Genomic DNA, 12,858 nt, shown 5'->3' on the forward strand with positions numbered 1-12,858 from the left:
CCGTTGCTGTCTCCGAGCTGGGTACCCCCCGCGTGGCGTGCGCTCCCGTGGGTGCCATCACGTTCCGTTGTCACCTCTAGCTGCCGCCGACCATGAGCTATGTCAGGAAAGAGGCCTTTGCTGGCCAGACCTGGGGCCCAGCTTGTGCGTAGTGGATCGGTCTCTGGGTCGTGGCGGGCTTCCCTACCGCCCAACCAGACGAGCTCTCATGCGCTGCTGCCCCCACCTCCAACACGGGGGGCCCTCCACCGGTCTCTGGCAATCCTCAGGGCAGTAGGGCGAAGGCCAGGAGACAGTCCTTCAAGTGCGGGCCTCCGTCCCGGCCCCCCCCAGGCGCCAGCGATCAGCAAGCTGCAGCTATCCCATGCCAGTCGGGCGAGGGCCCCAGAGCCCGGGCCTCAATTTTGGCGTTCTCCGCCCACCTTCAGCCAGTCTCCTTCTCCCAGCGCTGCCGCGTCCGCTGTCTTCCACTTCCCCCGCTGGCTTTTAACGATTGCGGAGCTCTCTGGGCACCCTCCTGATGCGACCCAGTAGTGGCGACTGTCGTCCCCCGTCGAACCTCGCAGTGGGTAGGCCCCAAAGCCTGGGCCTCGATTTTCACGCTCCCCGGTCTCGTCACAACTTTGACCGGGAGCGCTCACCCCGCCTCTCACCTCCACTGTCAGTGTAGTCGGCCCAGCGGCTCCGTGCTCCGGTGTTCTTCTGTCTCTGCAGTCCCTCCGACCGGGACCCACACCTCGCCAGCCCAGGAGGCCCCCTCCAGAGAGTGCGGAGCACGATCAGTGCCTGTGCTGCCGGGGGGAAAACGCCGTGCTGAGCGGCCACCGCCGTCCCACTGCACCTCTCAGGCGAAGCGCCGCGGTCTCCGTGCCAGGGGCTGCAACGGGCTTTATCTGGGGGGGAGATTTACGCTATGTATGGGTCAAATACCAGGGCCGGGACCGGGAGCCTCACAGACTTGCGTCCGCTGCGGTCGCCATCTTGGCCATGCCCCCCCCAGTATGGGTTTAGGTATGGCCGCTCCACCTCAGACCAATGCCTCAATTTATATCTCCTGGTAACCAAGTACACTGTGGCTAGTGAGGGGACAGTGTACTTGGTTTTCATGGATTTGACCGCAGCTTTTGATCGGGTAAATTGTAAGAAACTGTGGGAATTATTGGGGACTCTGGGAGTTAATCCAGGACTGATAAACATTTTAGGAGCACTGCACCGGAACACCTCTGCCCAGGTCAGATATGATGACGAGGGAAACATCACAGACCCCTTCCCATGTTCAAGGAGAGTGAGGCAGGGTTGTATTCTGGCGCCCTTCCTATTCACCCTTTTATAAATGGTTTAGCTCAGGCCCTTGCGGCCTTAGGGGTGGATTGTCCACAGATAGGAAGGAGAGGGATTCCCGTGTTGCTTTACGCGGATGACGCAGTGCTTTTGGCGCGCACCGCCCGTGGAGTCCAGTGTCTTATAGATGGCTTTGTACAGTTTATGAAAAGGTTAGATTTGTCTCCCAATCTCACTAAATCATATATTATGGAAATGGGAAAAAATCCAAAATGGAAATTTAAATACACAATAGGTACCCATAGATTGGAAAAAGTGCAGGCATTTTCATATCTGGGGATCTTATTTGATAGCCGCCTCAGTTTTAAAGCCTTAACAGATGAGAAATGCAATACATGAACTAGCTCCGTAGGGGCAATTATGAATTTTGCAAAAAGGCTAGGCCGTTGGTCCCCGGAGCAACAATTGAATTTGTATAGCTCTGTATGCCGTGCCAAAGTTTCATATGGCAGTGAGGTTTGGGGCTTTATCTGCCCACAAAAGCGCCAAACAGAAGAAAATAAATATTTGAGACAGGTACTGAAAGTTCCCCAGAGCATATCTTCCCATATTGTACACGAGGAATTGGGAATAACCCATATTAGTGACAGGCTGCAACTTAAACCCCTCACATGCTGGATTAAAATATGGACAAACCCGGAAGCTTTGCTAAGTAGGCAGATTTTAATGGACTGCATGGCTCGGTATCGGGGTGGTAATATTCCATGGCTTAAATATGTTAGGGAAACACTGATGGGATTGGGCCATGTCGAATATTTTACCCACCCCACAAAATTGTTACCCCGGGATAAGGGCCTTATTAAAATGGGATTGTTAAAGAGTGTAGCAGCATTAAGGGAAGACAGGGAGCTGACCAAATCATCGGTGAGAGCTCATCAGTTAGCCAAATCGTGTTTGGGCATGGAACCGTATCTGTCCTATATGTACAACCCCCAGGACAGATTTCTCATGACACGCATTAGGCTAAATTTGCTCCACCACATCTTGGAAGTTCCTGTAGGATACACATCGTTATTAGAGATGAAGGGTCCAGGCGGCTGCAGCCAACGGTCTCCGCAGGACACGCTTCACTTTGTTTTATTATGTTGCTTTTATGCTTATCCTAGGACCCTATTTTTAAAAAGTATTTTAAAGAACGCCAGGTTTAAACAGGCAAAGGTAGCCTTACTCTTCCTGAAATTGTCTGCAGACCCCTTAACACTCTTTTGTACAGTACATTTTTTAAGACTGGCCGTGAAACTTACAACCACCAGAGGTGAGGGGTAAATGTTTTTCACGAAAATATTAATTATTTATCTGTATCTTAACTTGCTATACTTCAAGTGCAATTTGTCATTGAATGCCTCGCTGAATTGCCTAACCCAGGACATTTCAGGTTTGCCATTGAGATGATTATTGTGGTTAACTAATCTCATTTTATGAATTGATTGCACATTGATTTTTAGTCTGGTTTTAAAATGACTGTGATACTTTTTAACACTGTACTTTTTATGGTATTGTTTTATGCCGAATAACGTAATTTTGATGATGAAGTCAGATGTTCGCAGTTCTCTAAAGTTACATCTTCATTCAAATGCAAACAAGTGGAGACACTTGAGGATTGGCAGGAAGTGGCATGGGACAACATAACTGTGCTGTTGTACAAACCCTGTTACTTTTCTGGCCTGTAAACCTGTGAGTGCTGCATGGTTCACTTGCAGACTTCTGTTCTCTCTTCTCTTCTAGTCCCAAAATCCTGAAAAACAATATCTTCTTACGGTCTCATTTTCTGGGGGCCAATTCACATGGTTCTCTGGGGTATCTTTCAATGCTTGCACCCAAGATTCCTTCTTTGGCTTTATGGCTTCTTCATACCAATTTAGAAAGGCTACCGTTTGCTTTGGACTAGATTTATCATTAGGCTTTCTTCAGTTTCAGTTTATATGCCCCCATTTTCCCTACTGCACCCCCACTCCCAACCAGATACATGTTTAAGGGCTGCCGACCTTGTGCAATAGCTCATCCCATGGATGGTTTGGGATAGAAAGGTGGAAAGAGAGGGTCTTACAGCTCTTCCAATCTGTATCTCGTGGAACGAGGTAGGAAAGTGCATTCATGCTTGTCCACTGATCCTCTTACATTCAGAGACGACTATTTACTTTCTTTTGGAACTCACAGATATTTCTGGGTGACTAGACTGGCATACCTCTTTCAGATGGAAATTTAGATGGTTAGGTTAGGGGTCCAAAGCATTCTTTGCTTCCCCCTACTTCTATCCAGCCTCCTGTTCGTGTACAGTGGATTTCAAGCACACATCTAGCAACACAGGACTCCCTCTTCAACTAGTCACACAAGTTTATCCCACTGCCACCTACCCAGAAGACAAATTTCAGTTTCAAACACAAATAATCAATAACAAAAGCAGACTTTATATTTTATCATTTTGAAAGTGTGTTGACACTGGCTAAACTGGTCAGTGAATCGAGAGCAGGGTCATTCTCCATCCCACAAAGAATCCTAACTGTAAGCCTATGGTGCATAGGGCTGTTGTGTGGAGTTCACTCTGATCTCAATCACCACATCCAGCTACCCCTTTAGTGCTAAGGATGAGATAATTTTGTCCTCAGGGGCTGGCTGCACTGAGGACAAGACCATATTGTCTTTTGCACTTAAGCTGCTATGGTGTTTCCTGGCTGTGCCAGGTCTGTTAAAGAAAATCTGCTTGACCGCCAATTGTAGTGTGATAGGGTTTATTAACAGACAGAAAAAAATAATAGCTTGTAAATTGCTGGTTCTAATGCCCAGCGAGACGCCCAGTAGTGAATTGTAGTATGCACCCCAGGGCCGACTTTGGCACTGGTGTCATCTAGTGCGACAATCTTTTTTGGTGCCTCCCCATCCCATGACCTGCTCCTGGGATTCCCTCACGATTACGCAGCAAACTTGCCCCTCATCTCTCCATAGCCCATCTTTCACGTACATTTCATTTGTTTTACAGTGCTGGTAAAGACTGACTTTACTAATCCACTCCACATAAAATATAGATCTGTTGTTTGCAATAGGCATATTAACCCTCTGTGCTACTTTATGGTGAGTCAAAACTGACACTACACAAAACTCCAATCTCTCTCTATTGCAGGAACATTAATCACAAGAGTTGGCTTGACATTTTTATTGTTGCCCGAAAGCTGGATGTGCAAGGAACTCTGCAGGAGGTGCTGTTAAATTGTAAGTTATTGCTAAACACAGCCTCTCCCCCCATATTCCCAGTCCCCCCACCCCCCCTCCGCCCCCCCCCGCGGGTCACCACCCAGTGCAGCCGCACCGGTCGCACCGCTCTAAACCTGGGCCTGATGCTCCCTAACCAAAAGCAAGGCAGACATTTATAGTTTTACATAAACAGATCTGCAGCAGGGAACATGTGATGGATTCAAACAAAGAAGCGCACACGTGTCCTAAGACTGAGATCATAAAAAATGAAAATGACGTCATTATTGCAAGAAGAATGTAAACATTTTGGACAAGCAAACTAATCAACACTTTCTCATCTCGGAAGCAAAAATGTGAAACAGAGGCTCAAAAATGTTGGATCATTCACTTCCTTCGGAGCATTTTTGAGTATAAGCAGAAAAACATGGCTGAAGAAGTTTACAAGTCAAAACACAATATATATCCCGAGGTCTAAATGTAAAAGAACAAAGAATATCTGAACTGACCCAGACTCTATGAAAATACACAAAATTTGTATGGATTCCCATCACTCACCAATCCCTAGTGATGGAGGATCCCAAGGACTAGTAAACATCGGTCAACATGTTTCAGCACTCCAAGAAACATGTTGACCGAAGTTTACTAGAGGGCGGCTATCTATTTAAACTGTCCCATTGCACTGTTTTTAACCTTTGTTCGTATCAGACATGAATAAAGTTTGAGTCTGATTACGTTTCAATTTTAGAATTCACACCACATTTTTGCACTGCACTTTTTTGGTCCCATACACTCGACAAATAAAACCTGCTCACATCTGTATCCATAACTTTGAAAACATCCTTGGGCTCCTCCATCACTAGGGTGGAGTGTTAGCCCTATCAAAGGAGACCCAGATGATGAAGCATGTCACCTGGATTGGTGAGTGATGGGAATCCATACAAATTGTGTGTATTTTCATAGAGCCGCGGTCAGTTCAGATATTCTTCGTTCTTTTACATTTAGACCTCGGGATATATATTGTGTTTTGACTAGTTGATAACGGGGCTGCATATCCCGCTGTGTCTATAAACCTTGGCCTCTGACCCTACCCAAAATATATTGTATCTTGAAGAAGTTTACAGTCATGGTAAAGAAAAACTTCACATTACTTTTTTTTTGTCTACTCCACTGTCGTTCATGTATTCATGTCCTTTTGTTCTGTAACTATTCGATCCTTCCTTGTGTCTTTATTCATTTTTGTCATTTTGCTACTTGTCAGTTTTCTCTTTTACTCATACTCAATGTTTTCTTCCTTTTCATTTTGTTTTTGTCTTTCTTTTGCACAAAGTGTTCTCGTTCAACCAACTTTGTATTGGATGGTAATTGGATTTATATAATCCTGACTACCACTGTCGAGGTGTTGAACTGCTTCTTTCCAAACCTAGCTTCATCATTAGTTCAAAATAACAGGTAAACAAGCGATCACAAATATATATTCAAGACAATGATGCAGGGGCACATGGGAATGTGTGCTTTTGAAATCAGCAGTCATCCAGTAACCATAAACTATGAAATATGCAATAAGCAGATCGCTGATACATTAGGAGACAAAGGATCCGATTTAGGGTTTGGTGGAAAGGGTACTCTGTCAAAATTGTGCCACAGAATCTGGTCCATCAAATCAAAGGTTCTCTTGACGTATTTAGAGTCGAGCAGACCATCATATTTCCAACATCAGTGTCCCACTGCTTCTTTCATCTACTCAGGCGGCTAGACGTCGCAAAAGCCATTGGAGTAAGGACATCAGACCGCCAGCCTTATTTAGAACCGATTGTCTGATGAAGTTTTTTTTCTGTCCATCATCACCAGGATAAACCGAGCAATAACAGATAGAAAAAAAGGAAAATTACCCCCAGGCCCTGGATGAAAGCTCCCAGAGTCTCAGGGTCATTTGTTTTTCAGTAACAAACTCCCACTTTTTTGGTGCAAGTTTAGTCTGCAGCTGCCTCAGACAGTGGCTGCACACCAGACTTGCAGTGTCTACAGAGAACTGCCATGATGGTGGTTCCTCTGAATTCACAGAGATCTCCACAGTGGCCAGGGTGACACAGTAATGTCCTACGCTACCCTGACGACCAGCGGGCCACCTGCCAAATATAAAATCAGACCCTAATCAGAGAGGAAAGGTTACAGTGGTAGCTCCTCGGCAATGGCGGAGGATTGTCGACCCACTGCCTGGCTCAGAGCCAGCAAATGTAAAAATGCCAGCAAATGTAAAATAAAACTATGCTCTTGCATTGCTTTATTTTACATTTGCCGGCTCTTAGCCAGCAGTGTTGGGAGGGGTGGGGCTTAGGCATGGGAGGGGCAGTGGCGTAGCTAGAGCTTCTGGCGCCCGGGGCTATCCCTCAGACTGCCGCCCATGGCTGGTAGCAGCGGGAGGGAGGGTCTGGGCAAAAATTTCTGCGAGCAGCAGGGGTGGATTAGCAGGGTTTAAGTTACAACGCCACTCTCTACTCCACTGCGTAAGAAAGGGCGTGAAGCTGCGGCGTAAGCATAGACCAATCCTCAAAGGTCAAGTCTCAGTTGACGAAGGCCCACCAGCACTGAAAAACTGCAGCCCTACAATGCACAAAGGACAGAAAATACCACAGTGGTAGATTTAGGGCCAGATGTAGGTAGCCAATTACCGGTCGGTAACGGCCCAAAATCGGTAAAATCGTCCGTTACCGACCGGTATTGAGAAAATAAGATGTAGGTGACAAAAAAGTACCGAATCGGAAAATATGAATCGGTAAAATACCGATTCTGTATTTCCCGAATACATATTTACCGAATCGGTATATACCGATACCTTATTTACCGAGTCTTTAGTCACCAAATCGGTAAATAAGAAATCGGAAAAAATGCCCATCGAGATGTAGAAAAGGGCAAAAATACCGAATTCAATGAAATTCGGTATTTAAGAGTCGGTATTTACCATGGACTGAAAGCAGGTGGTAACCATGTGCAGGCTATAAGAAAGGGCCTAAAATGCGACAGTGTTGCTAAAATGGTGGCACTCTATGTGATTGCGAGGAGGCGAAGGCTACAGGCGGCAGGTCTGAGGGTATGGATGAGGGAGGAGCAGGTGTACAGGCAGAGGATCACTCTGTTCCAATTGACTGAGCCTGAGATACTCCAGAGGTACAGGCTGCACCCCAGAACCATCATGGACCTAATAAGGGACCTCCACCCATACCTGGATCACCCAACACCCAGGGCCCACGCCATCCCACCCCATGTCCAGGTGCTATGTAGCTTACACCTGCTTGCCTCTGGGAGCTACCAGAGTGTGATAGCTGCAGTAGGTGGTGTATCCCAGAGCTGTCTGTCAGGAAGTTTCTGGATGCCATGACGCAGAGAATGGGACATTACATCCGGTTCCCTGACACACCTGCGGAACTTGCCCAAACAAAAACTGACTTTAATGGACTGGCACACTTCCCGCATGTGATAGGCTGCATAGTTGGCACCCACATTCCCCTATGCCCACCTGCAGCCACCGAACACATCTACAGAAACCGTAAGTCTATGCACTCCATCAATGTGCAGGTGATATGCAATGCAGGCAACATCATCACCGACATAGTGGCCAAATTTCCTGGGAGCACACACGACTTCTTCATTTTCCAGAACAGCAGAATATACACACGGCTAGTTGCTGGGGAATATGGAGATGGATATCTGCTAGGTAAATAAGTGTAACACACCTTGTAATGAATGGCAGCTGAATGTGTAATGTGATTGTGTTGCGTGTTTATCTAGGTTCCTGATCGATACTGTGACCTTATGCCCCTATTCGGCTATAAATCCATTTATTCCCTATATTGGCATAACCGTTCAAGTGCGATATTCAGAAAGTCATCTCTGGCCTCACACGAACAGAGCCACATTCCAGAATAGTTTCTGCCACTTCCTTTGCAACCAATTAGTGCAATGACAGAGCAGAAGTCACTATCTGATATTCCTAGATTAACACTCCGAGTTCTTCAACAAGATAAAAACTCAGCAAACCTGGAAATCCCCGCTTGCTGTGTTTTGATTAGTAATGGAACTCTAATGAGCAACTGATAGCTATCACTTCCTAGTGACATCTTTAATTGACGTCTTATGTCCAGCAAACTTGCGTCAAACCAGGCACCTGTCAGGTATAAATATTACCAACGTTGCCTTAAGCAATAGCCTGTTGCTGCAGCCTGCTACCCTGTTGCTAGCTGTTGTATGCTGTATGCAGCCTGCTGCTGCAGCCTGCTGCCCCGCTGCTGTTGGTGAAGCTACTGATACCATTATCGCTGCTAAAGCGCGAACGATGGTGTGGTGAGCTTAGGAGCTGAACAGCCGTCCCTCTGCGAAGAGCCCAGCAGATGCCAAGCTGCCCGCGGACGCTGTCCCCCCTCCTCCTCCTCGACGCGCTGAAGAGAGAAATCCAGCTCCAGCGCTTCTAGTCTGCCCTCGCGGGTGACTGGGATACCGAGTTCCTCCTGAAGGAAATACCAGACTTCCATCATTCTATTCAGAGGTATGGTGTTGCCTAAACCCTTAGAAGAGAATTCTTGAAGCAAACCTTGGCAAAACCAACTTAACTTAAAGCTACTTACTTACTCCCCTTCCACGTGTTAGGCTTAGGTCAGGCACACCGGGGTAGGCTTAGTTAGAAGCACCAGTTGAGTATTTTAGCCTAATGTATATATAACTGTATATATGTTTTATTACTTTTAAACCATTGTATGGCTAAGAAACCATATCAATGCTTTTACAGTATTATTTCGCAATACTTATCTTACTGTACGTACCTTTTATAATAACAAGTCTTGCAATTGTGGCAATACATTTCTCTTGTACGAGAAGAAAGACTGTTCAATAAATGTTAACCCTTTATTGACAAAACGCCCGTCTCTCTATTCTCTACATCTCGTGAAAGTAAACTGCACTAACCTGACTGAGTGAAATACATGTCTATTGTTTCACACGACCCTAGAGATTGACTCTTGATCTGAGGAGCAAAGTTGTCATGTTGCACGGTTGTTGGAAAACTGAATCCCTTCTTGTCTGTGCCAGGAAAGCTGATCACTTCCTATGCAGAGAAGAAAGTTTCCAGTGACATCTGAGCTAGTTGGTAACACACCCAATTAAGTTTAGCATAGTCAGTGGAGGCCTGGAAGATCCGCACTTCTATGTCGATACTACTGTTTATGTTATTCCAATGCGCAGGGCCTAGTGGGAAACTAGGAACTACACTACAATTGTAACTCATGTACCTCTCATTCCCTCTTAGGTGATAGTGCATATGCCCTGCGTTCCTTTGTGCTCACACCGTACCTCAACCCAAGTAACAGAGCCGAAAGGCGATACAATGTGGCACACAGGTCAACTAGCAACGTAGTGGAGCGAACATTTGGACTCCTCAAGAGCAGGTTCCGCTGCCTCCACAAGAGTGGAGGTGCTCGACAGTACACCCCCATCCTGTGTTGCAAGATAATAGTGACCTGTGCCATTTTGCACAATCTTGCCACCAGGGAAGGCACAGAGGTGGAGGTGACACATCACGAGAACATTGATGATGACCAGGAACATGCAGAGCCCCAGGCAACAGGACCAGCAGCAATAGATGGTAGATTGAAACGGACAGAAATTACACGTCAATATTTCTAGGTAATGTGTGACACATAGACAGGTATAGTGTTTGACAAGTGTCGTTTAATAATCACTACATCATCATTGTCACATCGGAAGAGGCATCATACATCAAAGTCCATGTCTCTGGCTGCTCCTGCTCAGTTGCCGTCACTGTGTGCAGTTGTGTCAATCTGCAGCATAGGTCAGTGCTTACGTCCACGCACTACATTGCGCGATTGATGTGCCTGGCTTTCAGATTCTCTGCTGGGGCCTGACTCAGCATGGCTGCGCCTGTCGCTCCTGCGTACCTCCGGTACAGGTGTGCTGGAGCCACTCCTGCTGGTTGACCCCTCTGTCTCCTCCACACCTGTGTCACCAGCATTGCCTGTGTTTGTATTGAGCATCTGCTCCATCGCAGAGGTCACTTTTCCCATGCCCTGTGTCAAGTCTGTGCAGCAGTGCACAATTGCATCCTGCATGGATATAGAGCGTCGGCACAGTAGTGACGTACTTGAAGCAAATCTGTTCATTGACTTTGTTTGCTGGCGCATATACTGCAGATCCCTGCCACGCTGTAGATGATCCCTGTCCAACTTATCCGACAGTATACCCATGTATGTGGAGATGTCTGTCATCCCCTTTGAAATTGCCTCCAAACTAGATGCTATGTGGCCTATATCCTTGTCCATGTTGGTCATTTTATTGTTCATGCAGCGAACCTGCCTATGCATGGCTAACAGTGCTTTGGCCTGCTGGCGCTGTACTTTAACCACTGTGCCCTCCAGGCCACAGAAGACGCTCTCCCCTTCCTGCCCCTCCCCACCCTCCCGTGCCCTCCTGCCAAGAACACTGGTGTGCACAGCGCCTGCTGTAATCTGTGGTCTAGCCCGGTCAGTCACAGGTGCATTTGTTTGAGGTACAACATCCTCATCCTCATCCTCCGATTCAGAGGTTTGCAGGATCCTCTGAGGGGGCTCCTCATGCCTACCTGCCCCTCCCTGCATGGACACCTTGGACATTGCAATGGGTGTGCTTGACAAGTCAGGAGAACCAAACAACAAAGGGGATAGTGGGACAGGTGTTGTGGGTCGGTCTGGTGATGAGGCTTCCTGGGTGGTGTTGTTGCCTCCTTCAACAGCGCTGTGACCAGTTTTTTTCTTCTCTTTCTCCCCTCTCTTAGTTGCTGGTGCCCTCTCCTCCCATGCTGGTGCTGAACTGCGTGAGGACTCTCCTGTGGAATGAAATTGACATAGGGTCAATGTTGTTGTTCATCTATGTGTAGTTCTTAAATAAATAATCTACACACCTTTGCCCAGTGCACATTGTGTGTTTGGTGATGTGTGTGGCATGCCTTGCAGAGTCATGTGGTGTATGCTTTGCATCTATGTATTCATGACTTCGTCTACCATGATGCATTGCTGCCACCAAGTCTGAGCTGTTATGCAGTGTGATGATTCTACACAGTGGGGTACGTGGTGAGGTTGATGGTTGTGGATTAGGGTACATGCCTCTTACTTGTTTCTTTGTAGCTTTTGCTGAACTGTCCAGGTCTCCTATCCCATGGATGCATTCTGGCTCCATGGTGCTTTCCACAAGCTCCTCCATCGCTGTCAGCTTTGGTGCTTTGCTCCTGCCACCTCCAGTTCCACCAGCATCCTTTTTTTGTGCTGCAATCTTTTTCTTTGTTACGATGCGCAGGTCATACCATCCCTTTTTGATGTCCTCAATCTCCCGGTGGGTCACACCAATGGCATTCACTTTGCCCTGTATGGCAATCCAAATGTTCCTCTTCACAGTCTCAGCAACATGCAGAGACTGTCTCCCGAAAATTTGGCTGTAGTGGCTTAAAATTTCTTCTACAGACACCTGTAGCTCTTCTGGGCTGAACTTTATCTTCCTTTTACTCTCCCCACCATCCTTTTGGCCTTCATGTGACTCCATTTTGTGGCACTGCTTGCCTGTGGATGCTCAGCTCCTCTCACCTCTGCTAAATTGTTTGTTCTGTTGGTGTGCACCTGCATGGGTGTGGCCACTCCCAGGTACTGGGGAGGGGTGCTTCATTCTGATTGGTTAGATTCTCAGGGCCTTGGTTGTGGGGTGTGTAGGGTGTCCCTGATTGGTTGGCAGGCTCACATGGCGTTTTTCAAACATCCAATTCGGTAATTACTGAATCGGTAAATTCCGATTCGGAAAAATCCGATTCGGTAAATCCCATTCATTCCTATGGGCCAGGAGGCCCATTGGAATGCTTGGGTTTCACCGATTCGGAATTTACCGACTCGGAATAGACCAAATCGGTAATTACCGATTTGGGATACCGAGTCATACCGAATCGGTAAGGTTAACCGATTATTTAGCTACATACCATTTACCGATTCTGAAATACCGATTCGGTATGAGTCGGTATTTATGAATCGGTAAATGGGAATTATCTACATCTGGCCCTTAGTGAGGTGCTGCCAGTACAAACTATAATAATGGTAGTGAGGCAAGGAGTTGCACAAACAAAGAGAGTTCAGGTTTGGTAAGAAAAAAGCAAGGTTGATAGAAGGGATTGTCTGTATAATGGTTTGGTGCTCACCATTCAAACACCCTGCTACCCACAGGTGTGACACAAATGACCAAAAAGGAACCGTCATTCATAAACAAACAACAGAAGATGGGGCACACCAATATAGTAACATAGGACTA

The sequence above is a fragment of the Lissotriton vulgaris genome, chromosome 2_1 (assembly GCF_964263255.1).
Source record: "Lissotriton vulgaris chromosome 2_1, aLisVul1.2, whole genome shotgun sequence".
NCBI lineage: Eukaryota > Metazoa > Chordata > Amphibia > Caudata > Salamandridae > Lissotriton > Lissotriton vulgaris.